The 27,102-nt window shown below is 40.2% G+C and overlaps 1 long non-coding RNA gene across 1 annotated transcript in view; it reads right to left on the bottom strand.

The window, feature by feature from the left end:
- Positions 1–27,102, bottom strand: part of LOC139134072 (uncharacterized) — a 60,696-nt gene that overhangs the window by 16,662 nt on the left and 16,932 nt on the right. The window contains exon 4 of the long non-coding RNA XR_011552709.1: positions 22,014–22,179. This is a non-coding gene — a long non-coding RNA (uncharacterized lncRNA). The remainder of the gene's footprint in view (positions 1–22,013; positions 22,180–27,102) is intronic.

The raw sequence follows: 27,102 nt of genomic DNA, 5'->3' as shown, positions 1-27,102 counted from the left end.
TAGCGGGCAGCGGATTTGTCATACGCGAGCCAGGCCTCCGGCTTGTAGGCGGCAGCTTTGGAGGCGAGGAAACGAAGGTAGGTGGCCATGGGGATCACTAAATGTGGGTAGTAGAATGTTTGATATGAGAAAAAGACGAGGAAGCACTGTAACCAGGTGTCAAAGTCGTTGATAGTTTTCCGCTTCACCTCAGTTGTGAATTTGGCTACGCCTTGTCTAGATCGAAAGCTACTTGTGTCTTAAGTAGCCTGGGTTGAGTTGGGAGCTAGGGCATCAGGGTGCAAGTGACCAAGTTCGATGAACTTACCGAGGTTAGCCAAGTTGTTTAGTGTTGATTGGTCGACATATGGCAGTAGCAGGTCGGCTGGGGTATTGCTGCAGAAGATTTGCCCGTTGGCCTGGCTCTAGGTGGTGGGCGCCATGGCGGTGCGTGCATGGCCAGCTGGCCGGGCAGGTTGAATTTAGGGCGCAGCCATATTGCCCGGGTTGTTGTTATGAGGTGGGCCACCATCGGGAGGGTGGTTCCAGATGTGCACAGCGCCACCACTGGTGGTCAGGTTGGGTGGGGCAGCTGTAAGGGCGGGTTGATATCCATTAACGTGATTAGCGAGATGATTACTTGGGTGGGCTTGAGTAAGCACGGAGCTGGACGGAGCGGCGAGCGTCGTCGGCCCTGCGACGATGACTGAAGTGGGTGATAGTGCACCAACGGCTGTATCAGTTGGCTGGACTTGCAGGTCGGGCATCGGGATAGGCGCTGGTGCTGTGGTGTTGGTAGTTGGCTGCCGTAGTTCGCGTCGGATTGAATCAATGGCGCTTGCAATGCTGGTTTCTATTAGTTTGGCGACGTGGTCTGACATGCCTGGGTCGGCTGGTGCCGCTTACGGTGGCGTTGTCGGCACAACGCCGGCAGGGTTGGTTGGTGTGGTTTCCATCGGTACTGACTGGAGTAGGTGTTCGTCGACTCTGGTGCGCTGGGCGTCTTTTCAGCCTCATCGATGTACGGGTCACCCCCGGCCGCCCGGGCGCGGCCCCTGCTTTTCTTCGTTTTTGGCATGGTGAATTTTGTGGTGTGAACTTGAGCATGGCAGAAGTTGAAGTGGACGATCTATAGCTTTGATCACACTGAAACGCGCATGGATAATGACGTGGAAAGGGTGACACAAGTTGTTTAGATAACGGTAAATGAGGGCGGTTGGTAGATAAGGTTACGTCTCAAGCCAGTGGTAGGAGTATGTGGTGCATGGTGACCCATACATGTCAACCGTCTAAACCCCTTTCCCAGTGTCCCCAGATGTTAACAATGATTATTGCAAAGCCATAATCACCTATACATACGTACATACATACATACGTATACATACATACGTATACATACATACATACATTGATACGCATATACATATGTACATATACCGTATATATACATGACTTCCCATATAAGCTCTCTTTGGTGTGTGTGTGTGTGTGTGTGTGTGTGTGTGTATATATATATATATATATATATATATATATATATATATAAATATATATATATATATGTATATATATATATACACACACAACCCGAATGTGAGATAAAAATTATGAACATTTACTCCTTTATAAATCACTATCTGTGAAAGAAATCTTGCAATGCACATACCCTAACAATCCCAACAGTTGAGCTAAAAATAGACCATTGTTAGAGGTGTCACCTCAAATTGCTAATTAGCCCTGTACTTGCATAGAGCCTCTGCCTTGAGAAAAAGTTCCAATCCTTGTTTTGGTTTCACTGTGATCCTCTGAAACAATCTGCAGGTATACTTCCACATACCTGGGTTTAACCTTTGAACTCTGACCCAGTGGTGACCTGTGATAAGTAGAGACTCATCTGAGCTGTGTGAAGTGGGCCAGATGTAATGTGCAGTTCACTTTTCAATATTCTCTCACATTCATTAACACAGAATGGTGGCAAATCGTTTGACAGTACAGCATTCATATCTGGGCTACTTCATTATAACACATGATTTTGTACCGGTATTTCCTCAATTGATGCAAATAATATTTGTCTCAATAAAATCGTGTTATTAGGCTGCGTTCGAAAAAAAATGGTGGGGGCCCCCTGAAGAATTGCGATTGAAATCTTATATTTTTCTTAGACCCCCCTCATTAACCTCAATAAATTTCAACTCCTCACCCCCCATCTATATTATAACAAATTTCCAAGTCCCTAAATATCGATATACACGCATATTTATTAGGAACGCATGCAGACTGAAAATAAACATGTATTGCATAGTTCGGCATGCAGATGTTCCATGCTACCTCTTATCAGGCAGGGTGTAGAGCTATATACCTACACATAGGACAAGTTCTTAAATTGATTCATTTTTAAGTGTATCAGTGGGCTTTTTTGATCAGTCTAGGCAGACTTGAGTTTATCCAACTCTGGCCAGGCAAATTGCACCAGCTGAAAAGCACACAAAATGACAATCCTGAGAGAGTATCTGCAAATTGAGAATTCCTGGCTATATACATTTTACCAAAGTGTGAAAAACTGAGCACAGTGACCTACCGAAAAACTTTTTTCAAAAGTACCGGTTACCGGTACCGGTATTGTTTCAAAAGTACAAACATATAGAACTTGGGTGCTACTATCCGATTGAAAACTAGCCGTATTATAAATGTTTTTATACAAAATTGACAATACTGGAAGGTTAAAATATTCCATCAATAATCCATCTTGTGTACTAGTACATGACTGTTTCACTGCAAATTGAGTGTTCTTATAATGACCCAAACTCTTCTTAAACTACAGAGTCAGAGCTATCACTGTCACTGCCGGTATGCAATAGCATTATATAGCTGTATTAACTTTGTATTTTGACAATATTTTTGTTCAGTTTATGAAACTGTGTTCTTCATTTTTGTAGTTATTATTTGTACTGCACCGGAGAATTGTTTCTCTATCCAAAGCTTTCGACAACTATCCATCCGTCTTTATCAATTTGTGCACACACCGCTACACAGGATAAGGTGTTAAAAGAATTTAATAAGCGACAGTGGACAATTACAAAGCAGTGATAACCTAACTACGGAAAAATACAATGTCAAGCAAAACTACGAAAGTAAAAATCTAGGCAAAACCATTTCAAAACTAAGCACAAAATAACTCAAAGATTGGGTGAGAGGTCTCCGCCAGTCTGCTTCCTGGGCAAAGGTTTGGGTTGCAAAGTTGTGTTTGCAGACCTTTGGAAAGCCGAAAGTGAAAGTGGTTCCACCGGGCCGGTGGAGATCACCTTCTTGAGTGGGGGTACATGCAATGGACGGCCCATGGTGGGAAGCAGACTAGTGGAACCAAGGAGGAGATGGGGTTGGTGGCGGGATAGCTTGGCAGACAGCCTGATGGCCTAGAATGAATGAACTTGGACAAGAAGCTTGCAGCAAAGATTAGGTCAAGTGCCGTGCGCAAGAAAGATGGTAGCTAGATAGCAGATGCTAAGTGTCTACGTCAGCAGATGAGTAGTTAGATAACCAGTATAAGATGTCTACGTCAGCAATGCAAAGTGACTTCAGGACATGTTGTTCTGCAGGCAGCCTAGCTCCGTGGACTTACAAACTGGATTTGTGTTAACACACAATTCCTTATTTTGTAAGCACACACCGCTACACAGGATAAGGTGTTAAAAGAATTTAATAAGCGACAGTGGACAATTACAAAGCAGTGATAACCTAACTACGGAAAAATACAATGTCAAGCAAAACTACGAAAGTAAAAATCTAGGCAAAAACCATTTCAAAACTAAGCACAAAATAACTCAAAGATTGGGTGAGGGGTCTCCGCCAGTCTGCTTCCTGGGCAAGGTTTGGGTTGCAAAGTTGTGTTTGCAGACCTTTGAAAGGCGAAAGTGAAAGTGGTCCACCGGGCCGGTGGAGATCACCTTCTTGAGTGGGGGTACATGCAATGGACGGCCCAAGCGGAGGACAGTCAAACAGACTGGACGGAGAGACCCCCATGAAAGTGTATACCCTTACGGAAAACCTATGTCCACAGTAGATGAGAGTAGATCTACGGACCGTCTGCAGTAGACTTTATGTAGATCTACATCAGGGTTTTGTAGATGAACAGCCACAGCATTTGTCTACATGAAGCTTTGTCTACAGATATTGTCCACACCAGACATGACTATGTCTACATTTCACACTAACTTCGTCTACGCTTGATCTACACTGATCTACCGTCCAATCTAAGGGAGTTTCATCTACAAAATTCACTTAGGCAAACAAAGACTCATCTACTTCTACTTCAAAAATCACCATCTTGTCTACATTTAATCTAATGTACTGTTTCTTGCTGTATACTATGTCCAACAATCCAATCCCTTCAAATTCTATGATTGGCAAACTGCAGGATCCATGCGAGAAGGCATCAGTAAAAGACAAGACATTTTACCTTACATTTGAATATACATGTATACTGTACAACAATAGAGAGAAGAAATTAGTGAATTAATTTTTTTTTCATCCTAATTAAGGCACTCCTGTTTAACTCGAGGAACACAAATGCAAAATATCACAGGAATCAAACTACAATTTTGTGGTAAAGTTAAAAATGTAAAGATTATCCAGTAATTAATTTTTGAAAAAGTGACTTTAAAGTGAATCACAATAAAAAGAATAAAAAATCAATGTTTTCATTGATACTTTCTTCAGATGGGTCAATACAGTTGCATCTAACCACGGGCCGGACCCTGATCTAATTCGTAAGTTTTTTTCTTGGAGTTATGTGACTAATTACAAAACTTCATAAATATCAAGTGAGCTATTTGTTAACTGATAACTTTATTTCCTCGGCTTCATATCCAGCAAACAATCAAACGAACCTGTTTGATATCCCAGCTGCTTTTAATTGTAAAAAATAAAATCAAAACTATCCTCGTATAAAACTTTCTGAGTATCATTGAGTCACTTCTGAATCGTGTGAAAATCAGCAGCCACGGCCCTATCTCTCAGTCAACTTACAAATAATTGTATTGACATTGTTATCATTGCCACGTAACAGATAAGACTACATAATACATTACCGGTACGTACAGTGTTATTTTGGCAATGGCATTTTCAGTACACATGCATAACACAAGTCAGCTTTGAAATTACCAGTACTGCTTTAAGTAATTTTTTCACCTGAGCGACGTATTTTCTTGCATTTTCAATGGAGAGTTCGCGCATGGACTGATCTCCCCACCACCTTTCAGCCTCCACCTCTTGCTCTTTTAGAGCAAATGACCTTGTAACTGGCTTCGATTTCCGGGTCAAACTGTGAGAGTTGACCTTATGCGCATGCGCAATCAGAAGGCGCCATGTTTTCAACGGTTCAGCATATCAATGCATATCGGGGAGAGAAGCCAGCCTGCTCACCATTCGTACTTCAACAAATCTTATTTTTCAAGCACATTTTCGTCATCTGTACACCGTGGAAACAATGTGACATCAATTCTGATATGCATAGAAAGTGTTCCGATCGAGAATTACATCGGTTGAGACATAGGTTGGCATCGATAACTTGACGATGGCAGTGCCTCTACACTGCCAGTATACAGCTGTACTGGTAATGCGGTAATTGTAATGCAACTTGTAAGGTAGGCCCGTGAGGTAGGCAAGGTTGTTGATCGCCTGTTTTAATACCACGACCATATGAATTTTGATTGTGTAACATGTAGAATATTTCAGTTCTAAATTTTTTAATAAAGCGTCGTTGAATGTACTGAAATGCTTTGTATGCAGTTTGTTCTGTTAATCATGTAATGATGTATGTACAGTTGAGAAAGATTTGAAAAATTTGAGTAGACCTAAGCATGCGCAATGTTCTACTCTCTGTTTCGACCTGAATACCACTCATGATCGGTCATTGAATGATTGATTTTTCCAGCGTGAGATATCTCATATTATGCAAAGGTCCATTGATACCATGGTGCTCAGTGAAGTTGCCAGCAAATTACATCAAGAGGATGTTGTTGTGATATGTAATATTGTGATACTCATCATGAACTGCAGCCCTAGCCTGTGCTACACCATGGCCATCGGTCAATTTTTAAAGTCTAAAAATTGATTGACATGTTAACATACTTACATTTTCATTTTCAACACTTTTGCAAGATCTCCATGCCTCACTAATTTCTTGTTCTTTGTCTAAGCTATCTTATACGTAATTTTTCCATCTACATCTTGTCTACCTTTCATCTACATTTACCTACTCTCTAAACTATGACCTGATGATTAATATGCACAAAAGTAGACGAAGCAACAGATCTACATCTTGTCTACATTTCATCTACCTGAGATCTAAATTTCATCTAATTTTTCATCCACATTTTGTCTACATTTCATCTACTCTCTGAACTATGACCTCATTAGTATGCACAAAAGTAGATGAAGCAGTTCATCTACTGCCCAATTAAAATAAAGTCTACTGTAGATCTAATGTGGACTAGATGTAGATCTCAATTTTCCGTAAGGGTATGTATGAGTGTATGTTTGTAGGAAGTATGGGTTGGTGACGCTCGAAACCAAGTTGACTCGCTTGGTTGAAAATGAAAGTATGGGACTCGCGGCCCAAGGGGCAATAGCACCGCTCGGGGGGAGTTGTGGGCTCACGGCCCGAGGGGCTGCAGCACGGCTCGGGGGGAGTTGTGATCTGGGGGAACAGGTGCCCCTGTGCGGCCCAGCATGAGGGTGCAATGATGTTTGGTGCTTGTGCGATGGGGGGTGACGCTCGAGACAAGTTGACTCGCTTGGTTCGAGGTGAGAGTATGGGATACGAGCCCAGAGGGGCGGCAGTACGGATCGGGGGGGAGCTATGGGCTCCCGGCCCGAGGAGCTGCAGCTGGGGGGACAGGTGCCCCTGTGCGGCCCCAGCATGAGGGGTGAAATGTGGGTGAAGCTCAATGGACTCCGGTCCCGAGGGGCTGGCAGCACGGCTCGGGGGGAGCAATGATCTGGGGGGACAGGTGCCCCTGTGCGGCCCCAGCATGAAGTGGTGATGTGGGTGGCAGGTGGCCCTGCATGGGGTAAAGGTTGCAGGTGGCCCTGCGCGGTCCCGACAGGGCCGAAATGTGGTGTACGGGCGAAACCAAAAAAAAAAAGTTTCTACCGAGTGGCTAGTGTCTTGACAAAAGGCCCTATGGCATAGTCATTGAGTGAGATGCGTGACGCAGAAGGCTTTCTTGTGTCTGAATAAAAGTACGGTAACAGTCACTGGACCACCTGCAGAGAGATTGAAAAAGGTGGTCTGGAAGGTGGGCGTGTGCGGCCGTGGTGGCTGTCCCAATGCGAAATGAATGTCCAGCGTACAGGTGGGGCTGGAAGCCAAGGCGCGAAAGTAAGGAACGGAGCAGCGCAGTGAATGTCTCGCGGTTTAGCGGTACTCTTTCTGGAAGGATGAAGAGGGGTTCCTGAGGCGAAGAAGACATTTGTCGGCGGATTCTGAGGAAACGATGGATTGTTGTGACTGGGCATATCGTTGACTTGGTGGCGAATAGACGAAGCTTAAAGCCACGGCGCATTTGGTCTGTCTTGGATGCCTTAATGTTCACGGAAAGAGCATCTGGATAGCCCTGAGTGTCGGTTTGGACGTTGAGGTCGCGAACACACAGGTTATATGCAGGGTTAAAGGAGCGTCCAGAGCAGGTGAATTCGCTACAGCGGAGAAAACCGAAGAAGGCTAAGACGAACGCAGATTCCAGCAGGAGGTCTAGATATGGTCCATACACAGTCAAGCGGAGCAGCAAGCACAGTTGTCGCAGGATATATGTTAATGGTAGCCGAGAGTGTGATGATGGACCTTGCAGACGTTGAATTCCCCGTAGCACATTCCTGGACGAGGTCCATGTATGGTCCGTACATTGTCGAGCGGAACAGCAGGCACGGTCGGCGCAGAAGATCAAATGTAAAGGGTAGCCGTTGGCATGACAATGGTCCTGCAGCCGTAGAATTCCCCGTAAGGTGTACTGGAGATGAAGATGGGGCTGGTTGTAAGTTGAGGTGAGTGGATTTGGCAGACCAGCCATTATGCAGTGATGACGGGTGACAGCCAGATAAACTTTGATGGTGGAGTACTTTAGGTGAAAGTAAGTATGCAGTGGAGGACGAAATAGAAACGCAGGTCTTCGGAGATGGGCGGATAATGAGGTGGCTGTACGTGTGCTGTACACTGCAGAGAATTGTAACCAGGATCGTACTCGAGTTGCGTAAGATCAATTGTCCGGGTGCCCAATGCAGCAGAGGGGGCTGCTTGGCAAAAGTGTGTCATGCTAAGGTATACGGTATAGACGTGAAAGGAGCTGTGGTGAGTTGTAGGGCTTCCTGGACGGTGCATATGTAGTTCTAGCTGAAAGGAGCAATGGTGCCTGTCGTGTGTAGACTGAAGCTCAGCTGCAATGGGTTGTAGGGCTTCATGATATGGCATCTGTAAATGAAACAACAACAACGGAAAACAAAAACAGATTTATTAATGTACCTGCCCTGTGGGGGTGCAAATACACCAGGTCACGTCTAAGGTGCATGCGTGTGAAAAACAAATGCTCAGAAGAACACTGTTTGCAAGGTGGCCAAAACAACGGACTGAAAGAAACACGGTAGTGCAATAAAAAGGTAACATGAGCAGCAAACGAAGGCACCAACGAATGGGTAGCCAGTAGACGGTTTTGAACTCGATTCATGTGCAATGCTGTAGACTGTTGACATGTAAGCATGAGGAAGCATGAGGAAAATGACGGTTTCCAATGACAAGTCCGCCATAAAGACAAAAACCCGATAAAAACAAAAAACATGTCACCAAGGTGTGAAACGACAGTAGATATGGGACAGAGAACAAATGACTGTTCTTGATCTCTTGCTGTAGATCATCTTTATACTCCACTGAGACCGCAACACCTGGAGTTTTGCAACAGGGAAAATTTGTAGAGTGGCATCCAGTGGTTGCAATTGGTCCAGTAACAACAAATTTCTTGTCAGGATAGTTTGACAGTTCGGCTCCTTGCCCAGCACATTGAATGGCCGATGAGGTAATCGATGCTGGATGCTTCATCGTTGTCGTGAGGGGATGGTAAGTCGACGATTAGATGCTTTTTAGTTGGCATATTGTGGTGTAATGAACGCTCGGTCAGAGAGCCTCTGTAGTTTGGAAACAATTGCTGTGACGTGAAATCTGGATCCTCTTGGGCCAAAGATGATTACTACTGATGAGCGGTGAATGAGGTCGATGACATGAGCGGGTATTCAACAAATCCTTGTAGGGGTGGTTTGAAAGTCCAGCAACGAGAGTGTCAATATTAAGTGGTGTTGATGGAGCCAGAGCATCGGTTAAACTGGGCGTTGATGGGGTATCATGCAGTTAAGCTCTGTTAGCTTGGTCTTTCGGTTGGCATTTTCCTTGTACTGATGAGTGTTCGGATGAGTGGCACGTTAGACACACATAGGAAAAAACTGCAGCAGTCTTTTCTTTGGCAGCCTGCCTGGGAATTAGCGCTGTTGCACATTTCTTTACCCTGGTAGATGACGCGTTTTCCCCGCTTCTACGGACGATCGATGAAGGTGATTGAAATCTGAGAAGTTGCTGTCAGGTTTCTTACTCTCATGATGAGGGCAGACTTCAGTAGTGTGGGTTATGCTATTGCATATGTTGCATACGTTGGCCTTGAGATCGGAGGGTGATGACGTGTATATGAGCGTATCGCGAACCGACAAGTTCACTTTGTTATGTAGGTCATTTCCCCCACACTCATCATGACCTGAGTTCAATTAGTCTAGAACATTCCCAAGGTCACTGCCCTTGATGACTCACAACCTTGAATTCAATTAGTCATGTTTGGAATGTTCTGGAAAGTTGATTAGTTGTGTAAGGGAGATAATTTTAGAACAGTAATTAGCATGTCAATAAAAGGTTCTAGATTGTTCTTACATGCCTTTATAAAAGGGACGTGCACAGCTTCCAGTCAGACTTTTGGGATCGTGTCTCTTGTGTGTTACTAAACTCCAGCAGTAGTCATTCTCAAGACCTTTCAAGACCTTCACTGCCAACGCTGGATTTATACTGTGGACTTTGTGCAGTTTCAAGCCTGCAAGCCAAAGGACTGTTCATTCATCCGACTGACTGTTACAACTCTGAGACTGGAACTTTGCCGTCCCAGCTGAGATAAGTAGTCTGTACACTTTTAAAGCTTGTACTCTATCCCTGACTTAGCAATTGGTTTTATTTTCGTAATAAATTTTGTTTAAACGTTAACTGCTGAGTTCACCCTTTTGTTCGTTTTCTCTGCACGTAACAAAATTGGGGGCTCGTCCGGGATACGAATATTTTGAGCCGTTTGACAACATTTTGCCTACCTTTTCAAAACTACTGTATACTGTGAACTCAGCAAAATTCAATCATGGCGGAATTCAAGCCAGACAATTTATGGATGACCTTGATCAGGACGCATTTGATTCCCTCAAAAAAGACAACCTCATTGCACTGGCCAATTTCCTTAAAGTAGATGTCAAAAGATCTATGCGCAAGCGGGAAATACAGTACCACATTGCAAAACATTTAGTTAATTTAGGCCAATTTGAGGAATCCACCTTGATTATGAGCCCGAGTCTACCTTTGAACTAAGAAAATTAGAATTAGAAATGCAGACAAATTTGGAGATCAAGAAACTAGAATTACAAATGGAAAAGAGAGACAGGCATTAGAAAAAGAAAAAATACAAATGCAATTACAAATGGAAGAAAGACAGAGAGAGAAAGATAGGCAGGAAAGATTAGAAATGGAAGAAAGACAGAAAGAGAGGGAATTGGAAATGAAAGAAAAAGAATTACAAATGGAAGAAAGACAAAGGGAGAAAGAAAGAGAGGAAAAAGAAAAGGAAAGAGAATTAGCAGAACACCGACTGCAGTTAGAAATGAGACGTTTAGAGCTTAGAAAGTCAGGAAAATTCTTCCCTTCAGACAGTTTTGACATCACTAAGCATTTCAGGTTAGTTCCCCCTTTCCAAGAAAAGGATGTTGATAAATATTTCCTTCATTTTGAGAAAATTGCTCAGAGTCTGGATTGGCCTAAGGAGTCCTGGTCTATGCTTTTGCAGAGTGCTTTGGTGGGTAAAGCCAGAGAAATTTACATTCAGTTGTCAGTAGAGCAGGCTTCGGATTATGATTCTGTGAAGGAATTAATTCTCAAGGGCTATGAGTTGGTGCCTGAAGCTTACCGTCAGAAATTTAGGGATTGTGAGAAGGTGAAAGATCAAACTTACATTGAATTTGCTCGAACAAAAGAACAACTGTTTGATCGTTGGTGTTCTTCTGAAAAGGTCAGTCAGAATTATGACAATTACGACAACTTGTTTTGATTGAGGAATTTAAAAGGTGCATCCGGAGTGACATCAAAACATTTATCAATGAACAAAAGGCAGATACATTGGAGGTTGCTGCCGTTCACGTTTGGCGATGATTATTCATTGACCCACAAATCTTCATTTCTCAGCAAACCATCCCAGTCCTTTTCATACAGAAACAGTGCAGGTAAATTTAACTCCTCCTTTTCATCCAAGAATTTTTCAAAGGACAGTAGAAAATCAAATGACAACAGTTCACAGAGTTCAAGTAACACTCCCACATCATCAGATCCCAAGTCTCAATCTCCTTCTGACAAACAGTTTGGTACACTTTCTTGTAATTATTGTAAGAAAGACGGCCATTTAATGTCAGATTGTTTCAAATTGAAAAGAAAACGTGAAGGTCAAAGTGGTCAAAGTGGATCTAAGCCAACCGGCTTTATTTCTTCATCAACTCAATTAGAGTCTAATAATGTGTGCAACACATTTTCTGAGGTTAAACCCTCTTATCCCCAATTAATGAGGTCAAGGTCAATTCTTCTCAAGATAGCATTATGGGTATTTTCGAACCATTTATTCATGATGGTTTTATATCACTTTCTAGTGATTTTTCTTCCGCTACCCCTGTCAAAATTTTAAGAGATACCGGGGCTTCCCAGTCTCTTTTGTTGGCAGATACCCTGCCGTTTTCTGAAAAGTCATTTTCAGGTTCTAAAGTTCTTATTAAGGGGGTAGATTGCAATGACTTTATTCTGTTCCTCTCCATAATGTCTATTTGTCTTCGGACTTTGTTTCTGGTCCTGTGACTTTAGGTATTAGGCCTTTTTTGCCTTTTGAAGGGATTCACCTTCTTCTTGGAAACGACCTTGCTGGGGACAAGGTCATTACTAATCCACTTGTGACTGATAATCCTAGTTTAGATCAGGATCCAGAGCCAATTGAACAAGAGATACCCGATTTATTTCCTTCATGTGCCATTACTCGAGCCATGTCAAAGAAAACTTCCGAGAATCAAAATACTCTCAAAAATAATGTCACAGATGTTGACTTAAATGACACCTTTCTCAGTCAGGTGTTTGACACGGATCATTCCGTTATCCCTCGTGGATTTGCAACTTCCAGTAAAACTGCTGACCAAAGTCAGACATTTTCTAGATCAAATCTCATTGCAGAACAACACAAAGACCCAGATATTTTGTCTTTGTTTGACAGGGTAGATGATGAAGGTAAAACTTCAGATAGCTCTGTTTCCTATTATACAAAATCTGGTATTCTCATGCGTAGATGGAGACCTCCAGACGTTTTGGTTGTGACGATTGGGCTATAAAACATCAAATTGTGGTTCCAAAGCCCTACCGTGCTGAAATATTGCGCCTGGCCCATGAAACCCCTGGGCTGGTCACTTAGGAGTCAGGAAAACTTATCATAAAATTCTCAGTCACTTTTATTGGCCTAATCTCAGGCAGGATGTAGCACATTTCTGTAAAACTTGTCACACATGTCAAATGGTAGGAAAGCCAAATCAGACCATTCCAAAGGCCCCTTTACAACCAATTCCTGCATTTCAAGAACCATTTAGTAGGATACTAATAGGCTGTGTTGGGCCCCTACCAAAACAAGATCAGGAAATGAGTATATGTTGACAATTATGTGTACATCAACCCGGTTCCCAGAAGCCATACCACTGAGAAACATAAAGACAAAGACTATAGTGAGGCTTTAGTCAAATTTTTCACTTTATTTGGCCTCCCTAAATGTGTCCAGTCCGATCAAGGCTCCAACTTTATGTCTGGTATTTTTCAACAAGTAATGGATCAGCTAGGCATTAAACAGTATAGGTCCTCCGCCTATCATCCAGAAAGTCAGGGTGCTCTTGAGCGATTTCATCAAACTTTGAAAAACATGATTAGGACCTCCTACTGTTTTGACACTGAGAAGCAGTGGGATGAAGGAATTCATTTTCTGCTCTTTGCTGTTAGAGAGTCAATTCAGGAGTCTCTTGGTTTTAGCCCATTTGAGCTTGTATTTGGACATACAGTCCGTGGCCCACTTAAGCTCGTTAAAGAGAAATTCCTATCAGACGATGATGATTGTCTGAATATTTTGCAATATGTGTCAGATTTTCGTACAAAACTCTCTAAAGCATGTGAATTAGCCAGAGAAAATATTGAGTCATCTCAGCAGTCAATGAAAATCAAATATGATAAAAGCACCTCAAAACGGAAGTTTGAACCAGGTCAAAAAGTTCTTGTTCTACTTCCAATTCCTGGCAAACCACTCCATGCTCGTTACTTTGGGCCATATCTAATTGATAAGAAATTGAGTGATTTAAATTACATCATAACAACACCTGACAGGCGAAAACAAAAACAGCTATGTCACATAAATATGCTTAAGCCATATTTGGATAGGGATAATCCTACTATAACTCAGCCTGTCAGTGCAGTCAGTTCAAACCATTATGAAGATAGTGATACTGAAACTGACTTGAGTGAAAATACTCTAAACTCAAAGCTGGGCTCGGTCAAGCTTCAGAACTCAGAAATCCTGGAGAAGCTGGAGTCTACAAAGTTGGCACACCTCCAGCCAGAACAACAACAACAGGTGAAAGAACTGCTCCACGAATATAAACACCTGTTTCAAGATGTTCCAACGAGGACAAACGTCATCTATCACGACGTTGATGTTGGGGACAGTAAGCCTGTAAAACAACATCCATACAGACTGAATCCAACAAAAGCGAAATATCTCCAGGAAGAAGTCAAATACCTGCTGGACAATGACTTTATTGAACCCAGTAAAAGTAACTGGAGTTCGCCGTGCATACTTGTTCCCAAATCAGATCACAGTTATCGTATGTGCACGGACTTTAGGAAGGTCAACACTTTAACAAAGACAGACACTTTCCCAATCCCGAGGATTGATGACTGCATCGACCGAGTGGGAACCAAGTATGTGACGAAATTTGACCTACTGAAGGGATTTTGGCAAGTCCCTCTGACAGATCGTGCTCGTGAAATATCCGCCTTTGTTACGCCAGACGGATTGTTCCAGTACAAGGTGATGCCATTTGGAATGAAGAACTCTCCGGCAACGTTCCAACGGATGATCAACGACGTCATATCCGGGCTAGACGGGTGTGCAGCCTACGTTGACGACGTCGTCCTGTATAGTGACACCTGGGAGGAACACATCAAGCTCATGCGGAAGTTCTTTGAGAGACTGAGCAAAGCAATGTTGACTGTCAACCTTGCCAAATCTGAGTTTGGTTGGGCTAGGGTAACTTACCTCGGACATACTGTAGGACAGGGTGAGGTAAAACCTGTTGATGCCAAAATCAGTGCCATTTCAAGTTTTCCCATACCAAACTGCAAACGACAACTGATGCGCTTTCTCGGTATGGCTGGTTACTACAGAAAATTCTGTCCAAATTTCTCCACAATTACTGAGCCTTTGACTAACTTACTTAAAAAGAAAGTAAAGTTTGTTTGGTCAGAGCAATGCCAACAGGCATTTGATACACTTAAAGCCATACTGCAAAGTGCCCCAGTGTTGTCTGCACCAGATTTCACTTTGCCATTCAAATTAGCTGTAGATGCTAGTGATACGGCTGCTGGTGCTGTTTTATTGCAAGAGGATAGTCATGGTGTAGATCATCCTGTTTGCTATTTTCACGCAAATTTAACAAATCCCAGAGAAACTACTCTACAATTGAAAAAGAGTGTTTATCTTTGATATTAGCTTTACAGCATTTTGAAGTTTATGTTACTTCTTCAAATCAGCCAATAGTGGTTTATATTGATCACAACCCTCTTGTTTTTCTGCAGAAATTTAAAGGCAAAAATCAGAGATTGCTAAGATGGAGTTTAATGTTACAGGAGTTTAATCTTGACATTCGACATATCAAAGGCAGAGACAATTTAATTGCAGACTGTCTCTCTCGTATTTAGAGTTTATTGTTGTTCACTTTCAAGAAATTTACTTTAGAGTAAAACAAAATGTGAGTACTTAATCCTTTTCAAGAGTACATTTGCAAAAGAAAGATTTTTCTTTGAAAAATTTTCTTTTTTTTGAAGAGGGGGTGTGTTATGTAGGTCATTTCCCCCACACTCATCATGACCTGAGTTCAATTAGTCTAGAACATTCCCAAGGTCACTGCCCTGATGACCTCACACCTTGAATTCAATTAGTCATGTTTGGAATGTTCTGGAAAGTTGATTAGTTGTGTAAGGGAGATAATTTTAGAACAGTAATTAGCATGTCAATAAAAGTTCTAGATTGTTCTTACATGCCTTTATAAAAGGGACGTGCACAGCTTCCAGTCAGACTTTTGGGATCGTGTCTCTTGTGTGTTACTAAACTCCAGCAGTAGTCATTCTCAAGACCTTTCAAGACCTTCACTGCCAACGCTGGACTTATACTGTGGACTTTGTGCAGCTTCAAGCCTGCAAGCCAAAGGACTGTTCATTCATCCGACTGACTGTTACAACTCTGAGACTGGAACTTTGCCGTCCCAGCTGAGATAAGTAGTCTGTACACTTTTAAAGCTTGTACTCTATCCCTGACTAGCAATTGGTTTTATTTTCGTAATAAATTTTGTTTAAACGTTAACTGCTGAGTTCACCCTTTTGTTCGTTTTCTCTGCACGTAACAACTTTGATGCCATGATTTATCAAGAGTGCAGCTGCCTTGGCTGAAAATGCGATAGTGTTCGTAGAGAGGGGAACCGCTGAATGCGTTTCGACATGCCGACAATGTCCGTAACGTATGCATGCAGTTCTGCTCGACGATTAGGGAATGACTCACATACGACGTTTTATAAACGGAGAAAGCTTGAATAAATGGGAATAGTGAGGTCTATTTACCCTGCTGTCCTGGAGGGGTTTGCGACATAGTTTCGTTGCGGATGATAATATGCCGCTCGCCATCAGTATAATCGTAGCCGAGTATAAGCATTTTTACATCCATGGTATAAGTAAGCCGGCGAGATCTCACAGTGACGTCCTTGCCTGCAAGAATATCCCAGCGAATGGCAGGAGAAATCCGTTCGACGTTTGGCAGCTTTCGGAGGGTACGCCGCGGTCATAAAGGAGGTTGTTACCAGTAAAGTTCGAGGCAGGCGGAACCGTGTTTTCCCCTGGAAGCGTCGTTTGGACGGTTGTACGTTGCACGGGCGCCGCCATCTTGGCTCTGCTTGGCTGTTGTTGCCGGAAGTAGAGGCTTGTCCAAGGAGGTCAGTGAGAGGGCGCTGCTGTAGTAGATTTGCTATGTCGGACCAATGGCAGGACCAATGGTCGTGACGACCGTGTCGCATGTCGGCCATCGAAGTCTGCGGGGTGGAGAACGTTTTTCCAACGTCACGGCTCCAGTTTGAGGGAATGCTTCGTTGGTTGATATTGTAGTTCCGTCCCATTGCGCTGTAACGGCGACTGAAAGAGGGTGTGTTAGACCGAGAGCAGGCGTTACTACGCTACGATGGCTGGTGAAGATGGGTTTGTGGCGGCAAGACGCGTAGACGGTCAAGTGTGGTAGACGCCCCTTTGCTTTGCGTCGATCTTGGACGGGTCACTATAGGCGGACGTACAATGTTACGCGTGGTGCAGACTTCTTGCGCGTTTTCGAGGAGGCATTGTCGTACGCAGTAAGATAGAATACGGCAGTGAATGGAAGGCTGGATAACGGAAAGGACGAGCGGCAGGGAGTATTGTAATAGCTTGGCAGACAGCCTGATGGCCTAGAATGAATGAACTTGGACAAGAAGCTTGCAGCAAAGATTAGGTCAAGTGCCGTGCGCAAGAAAGATGGTAGCTAGATAGCAGATGCTAAGTGTCTACGTCAGCAGATGAGTAGTTAGATAACCAGTATAAGATGTCTACGTCAGCAATGCAAAGTGACTTCAGGACATGTTGTTCTGCAGGCAGCCTAGCTCCGTGGACTTACAAACTGGATTTGTGTTAACACACAATTCCTTATTTTGTTGAACTGCATTCTTGTTCTACTCCCTACAGCATGATGAGCTGTCCAGTATTGAGCTTGCAAACACAGCCTAGTTGTGTACCATGCACTTACTTGTATCATTGACAATAAACTTTCAGTCTGAACTTAATTCAATTATCACCAATATTTGTTGACAAACATGAATATTGTTTTTCAGCATGCTGTAGAGAGACACCAAGAAACTGTGTTTGATACATTGCACAGAAATATTGAAAAAATTATCAACAGTCGGAGTTCCTGCCCCATTACAAGACCAACTTCCCGTTTCTATGAAAATTTCATGGCATTCACACTTTTCAGATTTTTTCGAGATTAAAGTCATAAAATGCGACAAAACAGTTCTGGATTTTGTATAATTGTTACTAACATTAGAACCATAGGACGACATCAAGATGTTAGGTCCCCTCCTCCATAGGCAGAGCAAAACTTCAAGTCCCCCCTCGACTAGCCTCAAAATTTTCGAATTCCCTCTTAAATTCCTCCAGCCCCCCCCCCCCTCACCATTTTTTTGAATGCGGCCTTAATTTGTAGGATTTCCCTTCCTATTTGAGACAACAACATACCAGATATGAACTGAATATGCTCACGTGTTTTACAACAGGTTCATTAATAGTAGTACGCTTCACAGAACAATGAGATATATGTTATCACTATATGTAGCAGGGTTTTTTAAAACTTCGCACAGTACTCTCAGAGTTTAATCACTAATTACAAAACTTTATTTAATATGCGAATGAGCTGTCAATTAACTTGACACTGCTCAATGCTTTATGGGACAATTAGATATCCATCAGATCAACATTTGTAGCTCGTTTTATTTAATTTAATGCTGTAATTTTAGAGTAATGTCACTAATTACAAAGTTCATTAAATATGCAAATAAACCCTACATTAACTTGACACTGTTCAATGATTCATAGCACAATTAAATATTTATCAAGTCAATATCTGTAGCACGTTGCACCAAATTTTAGAGCCGAAATTTCAGAGTTATTACCTAATTACAAAGTTTTATAAATATGCAAATGAACCCTTAATTAACTTTATACCACTAAATGCTTTACAACACAGTTAGATATCTGTCGTATCAGTATGTGCAGCAGTGTTCATCACATTTGATGCAGTTATTTCGGAGTTATATGACTAATTATAAGACTTCATGGAATATGCTAATGCGCTAATCATTAACTTGACACTGCTTAATGCTTCTCAGTACAATTGGATATTTATCAGATCAACATCTGTAGCAAGTTTCATCAAATGTGATGCTTTAATTATGGAGTAATATCACTAATTACAAAGTTCATTAAATATGCAAATGAACCCTTAATTAACTTCACACAACTAAATGCTCTACACCACAATTAGATATCTGTCTGATCAGTATCTGCAGCAGATTTCATCACATTTGGTGCAGTTATTTTGGAGTTATATCACTAATTACTAAACTTCATAAAATATGCAAATGACCTATTTGTTAACTTGACACTGCCAAATGCTTCTCAGTACAATTAGATATTTATCAAAACAATATCTGTACCAAATTTCACTGACTTGGGTGCTGTAATTTCAGAGTTATATACCTAATTACAAAGTTCATTAAATATGCAAATGAACCCTTAATTAATTTCACACTACTAAATGCTTTACACTACAGTTAGATATCAGTCGGATCAGTATCTGCAGCAGATTTCATCTCATTTGGTGAAGTTATTTCGGAGTTATATGACTAATTACAAACCTTCATAAAATATGCAAATGAGCTATTATTAACTTGACACTGCCTAATGCTTCTAACTATAATTAGATATATATTAGATCAATATTTGTTGCAAGTATCATCAAGTTTGGTGCAGGAATTTCAGAGTTATCTCACTAATAACAAAAGTTCATTAAATATGCAAATGAGAAGATAATTGACATGACACTCACAGTATCATCATTATGTTCTTAGATTGTCATCTGTGAAAAGTTTCATGAAATTTTGTGCAGTATTTCTTGATATATGTCTACACTGTCATTACCGTCTCCATAGGGAAACCATTGTAAGGAAAAAAACGATATTGCATAACTTCATTAATATGCAAGCCACACTAACCAAAATCTAATCAGTTCTTGCAAGTAACACATGGTACCTGTGTACCAAATCTGACTTGAATCCGTTCAGGCGTTTTTGAGTTATCGTGTAAACAGACAGACAGACACACACACACACACACACACACACGGACAGACAGACAGACATCGCTATGACAATAGCCCACGTGTTTACACACGTGAGCTAAAAATAAACCAGAAATGTTTTGTTACCCTAAAAGAAAATACTGCATAAGTTTTAGCTATTAATGTTGAATCTGATGAACTAATTTTCATCACGTGCACTGCCTGCCCTCTTCAACAATCATGCATATTCCATAGGATTCCTATAGTTAATTTTTTCTTGACATGGTTTTGAAACTAACAACTTCTTGACTATGAATTATTTGACAATTTAAAAAATTCTATATTAATAAAATTATGAAAACTTTGAATCCTGGAGACAAGCCACAATCTGTGATAGTAAAGACTATTAAGATAATGGGTGTGGCTAGTTTGTCAATTTAATGAGGGAAACTGATAAACATGTGGGCAAGAGTTCCTTTTAGATTCCAACGACAAGAAATCACTTGTATTTTCCTTGGAAGAAGCACATGAAATACAACTTTGGTGGGGTTTAGAATTAGGTTTAGGGTTAGTTTAGGGTTAGCATACTTAAAGAGTTGTATATTATCCTACCCAAGAAAAACATTGGGGAGAAGGGGGCCTAAAGAAACTCTTTCCCATATTTGATTATATCTGAAGCAAATTTCTGAGAGTGCTTTAGATTATGTATTTTTGTGCATATGTGTCAGCTTTGACTGCAGCTGTCATACTTTGCTTGAGTACAATGTACTAACATTGAACCATAGCCCAACTGTCCAGACAAAAATCTTGTCAGATTATGAGACAAAAAAAAATTCATCAAAAATATGTTTGCAAGTTTTGTCATAATTTAAACAAATCTGAGTCACGTCTTCCATTCAAACCTGCACACAAAAGCAATCGGATAAGGAAATTCCAAGAAGGTGACTTTTAGAATAGTTTGACAAAAACAGGAAAATCTACTTGAGCAGTTTCAGAAAAGAAGATTTAAAACTTAACATAAAAGAATGCCCCAAAAATACAAATATGCAAATAACATTAATGTTTGGACAAACCTGACTAAGCACCTCCAGCAACATTACAAAATTTCAAAATTATCTGACGAGTAAATTTCTTTGAAAAAGATTTTTTGGCTAGTAGCAAAACCAGGAAATACTTAATGGCTAAACCTGACAAAGGTTACCCTTAGCAACCTACATACAAAACTTCAAACCAGTCAGATGAGCACTTTCCAAGAAGTAGCTTTGAATGGAAAAGTTGATGGATGCCTACAATCTGTGAGAGAAATCTTGCAACACAGCCTGACAATCCAAACAGTAAGCTAATAATAGACCATTGTCAGAGGTGTTAACTTGAATTGCTAATTAGCCATCTATTTGCATAGAGCTGCCTTAACACAAGGCTCTAATCAACTTTTTGGTATGAGTATGCTTTCAAACATGCACTCACACATCAATACTAAAACAGTGATTTTACGTGGTGACCCTTGAATAAGCACAGACTTTCATAAGAGCTGGTTGAAGCATGGCATTAGATGTAATATTGCACTCCCCTTTTTTATTTTCTCAATATAAACATTAATACAGAATGGCGCTAATTCTTATAGGGTTCATTTCTGGGCCATCTGATATATCACACTTTTTGTTCAGATTTTTTATCCGAACTCAGATGCTCAAATCTATCTCAACAAAACCAAGTTTAATTAGGATACATCAATGCTATCAAATTTTGAATGGCTGCAAGACTGTTCATAAAGAATCATATGACTAATTTCCTTCCTATGTGAGACATAGCTGAGTGCATTTTTAGGAATAAAGATTGAGTTTTTTCCAGAACCATGTACACTCTTGATTTCTGATGGTGATACTGAATGTTCGGTATGCAGTATCAAATTTCTTTTACATCCATCCATCCATCCATCCAGACCAGTCCATCCATACAACCATATATCATGAATTTTGAGGACAAGAAGCCTCTTTTAAGGTATATTTCTTACACTACAGATGCATCCCCAGCAGCAGTCTTACCTGAACATGTGTGTAATGTTTGATTATTTGCTCTACCGCACTTCCCGAAGTGTGTTGTTATGCAATAAAGTATTATTATTATTATCCATCCATCCAGCCAGCCACCCATCCATCCCTCCATCCAGACCAGTCCATTCCTCCATCCATCTATCCATCAAGACCTTCATCATGCATCCAATCTATTCCTCCCTTCATCCATCTATTCATCCATCCATCTTTATCCATCCATGTTTGGAGGAATGATTCCTCCATCCGTTGTTCTCTCCCTCCATCTATCCATCCATCCCTCCCTCCTTCCCTCAATTCCGACAATTTCATGCAGACATCCTTCCGTATGCATACATACATACAGATGCCACTGATTAATACCCTATATAGGCCCTCTTTTGTACAATACAAATGACATATACAAGCTAAAATCTATGGCTGTGTAAAGGTAAAACTAAACAAACATTACCTCTGAGACGGCTATAACCTAATCAAAGATCTGCAGCCAATCAGATGCTGTGCTTCATCCAGCCTTGCACTACATATCAGCACCATTTGTATGTCATTTCTGCAGATCAGTGGTTGTTATAATGAAAGCCAAGCTCAACCAGCTTCTACACTTCTGCTCCCATATACTGTAAATTGAGAGTTCACTAGTCAAAGGTCAGAGTTTGACTAATTTCCAATGCCACCTGTTTGATTGTCATTTATGATATTTCTCCATAAAAAAATCACAGAATCTAAAGCCTGTTGTACGGAACATAATATGACTGAAAAGAATTTATCTCTTTGTTGCAAAATTAAACAATTTACATTTCCCACAATGAGTATGATAAATGTGACATTTTGAAAATGAAATTGCAAAAAAGGGTGTGACTTACAGAATAGCAACTGATAAAACCATGCAATTAGAAAGCTTTTATGTACAAGATGTTCAACAAATAATGGCATTTATACCAGGTGGCATTCTTGCAGTCATTAGGGAACCTTCATAAATTACAGGGCCAGGGGTATTGGGGGGAGGGTCACTTTTCAGAAAACTGTTCAAGGGGATGTCATACCTATCTTTGGGGGGGGGGTCACTTTTGACAGAAGCTGACTTTATGGCCAAATGTTTGATAGTCTGTGTGACATTTCCTGAATAGGAAAACACAAAAGAAGTACACAGATTCCTTCAAATACATATACATTATCCTCAAGATTCACAATTAAGCAAAGGAGATGCAGTGGTATCCTACATCAAACATCTTGAACAGTAAAACTGATGAAAGACAAGAAACAAATACATATGCAACAGGTGGAAAAGTGTTTATCAATTATCAAATGTACATAAGTGCAAAGATATTAGTTTTATATTGAAAAATCTGTGCATCATGTTCAGTGAAATTCAAAAATCAAATTTCTTGCACAACATGGACTTGAAATCACTCTAGTCTAATCATGAACATTAATACCAATAATCAAGAGTACATAAATGCACACATTTACCTAGTTTTGAATTGGAAAAAAATTATTCATAGTTGCATCATAGATGGCCATGTATAGTGAACCAACATTTTAGATGAATTTCCATAATCAATTGCTTGTACACAAATGCACATGTTACTTCCTACTCCGACTACAGTACATTTAAATATACTATCAAACATATGAAACACAGATATAGGATGTTTTGTGGTGAAAAATTGTCAATATACTTTGCCTGATAGACTCCCTGTATCATAATTTGATATTTTTGGATGAATTCAAGCACTGTATCAGCCACATCTTGCCTTCTTATAGTTGCACAAAATATTGTGATCTTCCTTCAAATGTATAAAATACCATATCTCTTCAAAAATGCTTGCGTGATAAATTGCGATTGTCCCTCCAAAAACACCAGCCCTCCCCTCTGTATTTTGTCCCTAACTTAAATAACAATTTAACCAATTGTTATGGAAATCAACTGGTACTGTTTCAGTTATTCCTAGGGAGAATTATACTAAATAATGTTGGACAAGGGGGAGGGTCACATTTTAGACAGGGGGATAGTGGGAGGGTCACATTTTATGGTACAGGTGTGTGCAGAATTCCCCCGGCCCACCCCCTGTAACTACTGAAGGCTCCCTTATTGCAAAATTTGTGTCACTGGTAGCCTAGGAGGTGTACATTAACGAAAGACAAATATTTTTTAGCATGTGCTAAAAACATAATACAGAAGACCATGTTACTTTAACTGAGCAAAGAACATTTTGTTGGTGCCTCCATTTACATCATGTTGACTATTTCAAGGGATCCACCAGACAAGTACCAGGCTTTGTCTTCTGTTACTAAGTTTCTGTACAGTATGTAGTCTCCCTAGCTGTAACCTGTGAATCTTTGACAGCATTCTGCAGTGCAGTGCTCTCCCTCATATTGAATTTTTGTGAAAACACTCACAGTATTTGATGAAAGTGGGTCACTTAATCAGTGTAGAAGTCATTTTCATAAAGGCAGACAGCACCATTTGAACAGGAATTCAGAGTCTTTAAACTTTGACAATACTTTATAAATCTACCACTTGTACAGCTTAAGTAAAGCTGTTGCAGGCTTTGTTTTTGTTAAAATTGAAAATTTCATGTTTTCTCACAGATTTAGAGACTGGCCAGTTTCTTCCGCCCCTCAGCGCGGTGGATTATAAATTTGCTGACCCTCCCAGTCCTCTATTCAATCATTGTTTTTATGTTTGGAGCTTTTCTACCAAACCAATATCTATGCCCTGGAGCATCTATAGAGATGTGCAATGAGAATTATTCTTGATACTGTTCCTGACTCTTTCCACTTATCAGATGTATGAGCTTCATTGGCTGCCGATTAACTCGAAACTCTGTTTCAACGGTATGGCCCAAATTTACAGAGCAACTCACAATCTAACCCCTGACTAAATAACTTCATGTATGTTCAACAATTATATCCCTTCCAGATCACCGCGTTCTTCCAATCAGAACCTCCTTAAAGTTCCCAAAGCAAGTACAATTCTTTATCAAAACATTTGTCTGTTGTGGATGTAGATGTATTTATCTCCCTAAATCCATCAGGGACTCAGAGTCACTGACTAGTTTTAAGGTATCTTGTAATAACTTTCTGTATTCTATTTACTTGTCTGATGCCTCTTCGTAGTTTTATTTCTTGCTATTTGTACTTCTGTGTTTTTTGTGTTTTCAAGTTTTTTGCGCTGTAATATAATTTTCTTTTATCTATTTGACCTCCATGAAAAGAGGTGTTTCACCTATGGAGTTATCGAGTTTAAATAAAGATTAATAATAATAATAATAATAATAATAATAATAATAATAATATTCCAACTTTGCCCAAACAGGGTGATCTCCCATATTCCAAATATCGAAAACAGGGTGACCCCCACTCTTGCATAACAAAGTACATTGTAAAATAAAGTGTTTAATTAAATTGTTGTCATGTCACTTGTACGATAGAAATTTCAAAGTGTCAATTTGAATTAGGTGTGAATTTATTGCAAACTCTCTATGCATAGCCAGATATCCAGAATTGTTGCACATAAATGGATGTCAATCATTAATATCAAAGAAAGAAAAGCAGTAAATATGAACTGCACATTTCATAATTTTTAGTACATTTTGCAAAACAGGCTTTCAATTTGCAACCATCAAGATATGTCTGACATATATTTGTGATACATAAAAGTACCTTGGCCGAAGGGCACACCAAAATATATTAAACGATATCCAGATATCTCTGATATATGAAAGTCATGCAGCCAAAGGGCATGCTGAAAATATCTGATGTTTTAAAGTAGTGCACCTGAAGGACGAACCGAAAAATATTTAACATACAGATATATATCTCTCTGATATATATGTCCGATATATTAAAGTCACACGGCCAAAGGGCGCATTGAAAAATATGCCTGATTATTAAAGTTAAGGCCCGAAGGGCATGTTGAAACTGAATGACGAAAATTGTGGCTGCCATCAGGCACAATGAATTTTAGGCAAGTATGAGCCCATGTCGAAATTCAAAAAACACACTGACACCCCCCCATTGGGCATTTGAAAAACATGATGAACAGTCCCCCCTGGGCTGAAGAAACTGACCAGTCCCTTATTACACAGGAATGGTGACCGATTTGAATTTCAAGTGTCAGGAAATATTATGTGATTTGTTTCTCTGGTACCAAACTTTGCATTGTGACCCTTTAGTTTTTATCATAATTTCAAAAGGAATGGCTAAAAGTTCCCATTTCGTGATTTTGAGCAAGTCATTCAATTTGAGGCATATATACTACTTTTGAAGTTTTCCTGGACAAACATCATGTCGCTTTAAGGACAATACTGGGTAGATAATATCTGATAAACAAATCGTTTGATATGATTAACAATTTCTCCAAATAAACGTGTACAACTTTCAAAGAGGTATCCTCGAACTTTAGAGCAATGTGCTGGATTGTCATGGTCAGTCCTGCTGTCAGTCCATACCTGTCGTTGAGTGGAAACATTTTTTGCCTTCAACTCTTCACGATACAAAAAGTCCATTACAAAATGTTTAATATTACTTTGCATATATGATTGCAATAATGAAAGAATCAAATTTTGACTGGTCAACTTCTCACAAACCTTAAAAGCTTTGTAAAATCCTCAAACTCAACCAGGTACTGTAGGTACTAACTGTAAGAGTGTTTAGTATTTTCTGGGACTTAAAGGGACATAAGCTGTAACTTGTGGCAAGATTTTCAGTATTCTGCTTCTGTATATCAACTACCGTGTCTGACCCTAATCCGTTTGTCATGCTGAAATTTCAAGTATTCTTTTTGTCAACAGCTCGTATGTGTGTAGTGATCATTGTTTATTGCTTACAAATGAATTCTAGTTCGGACTTGAATACAATTTTCAACAATAACGATGGAGATTATATTCATAATGGTTGTGTTGATATGCTAAATACTTGGCATTAAATTACAGTTTAGGGATTCAATGCAGAAAGTGTAGCGAAACCACAAAACAAAAGTTCAGAAAAAATAGCCAAACAATACAGCTTATGGAGCTTTAAATTTGCTATTTCCTGATAGATGAAATCCCCTAGGTTAAATGTTACAGTGAAAATGTTGAATAACTAAAGATTCTTTTTTCATTGGAAAATCAGTGCCTTTCAATCCCAATGAAAGTGTCTCTTACATCAAAATAGTGAAGTAAAACTCAGTGAAAATTAAGGCATTTAGAGTATCTACATGTGTGGAAGACAATTTGTAGATCTTGACAAAGAGCTAGGGCATACATGTAGAGTTAAAGCTTCATTAGCTGTATCTTTTAGCATTCATTTTGTGATTTTACTTCCAAACTAAAACAAGTTTGTGAGAATTTACTCATTGAGGGGTTTGAATACAAGTATTAATTAACTGCCCAGTGGGACTGCATGTGCAAATTTGAACAAGATAAATGATAAACTTGTGCCCAAACATAAAATGGGGCCCTCATGCAAATATAGAAAAAAAATATACATTTTGCATATATGAATTGGAATCTTCACAAAAACAACAGAGTAGTCCAACATAATGCATAGTGCTG

The sequence above is a fragment of the Ptychodera flava genome, chromosome 5, assembly GCF_041260155.1.
Source record: "Ptychodera flava strain L36383 chromosome 5, AS_Pfla_20210202, whole genome shotgun sequence".
NCBI classification, from domain to species: domain Eukaryota; kingdom Metazoa; phylum Hemichordata; class Enteropneusta; family Ptychoderidae; genus Ptychodera; species Ptychodera flava.
This window is presented reverse-complemented; position numbering and strand designations above follow the sequence as displayed.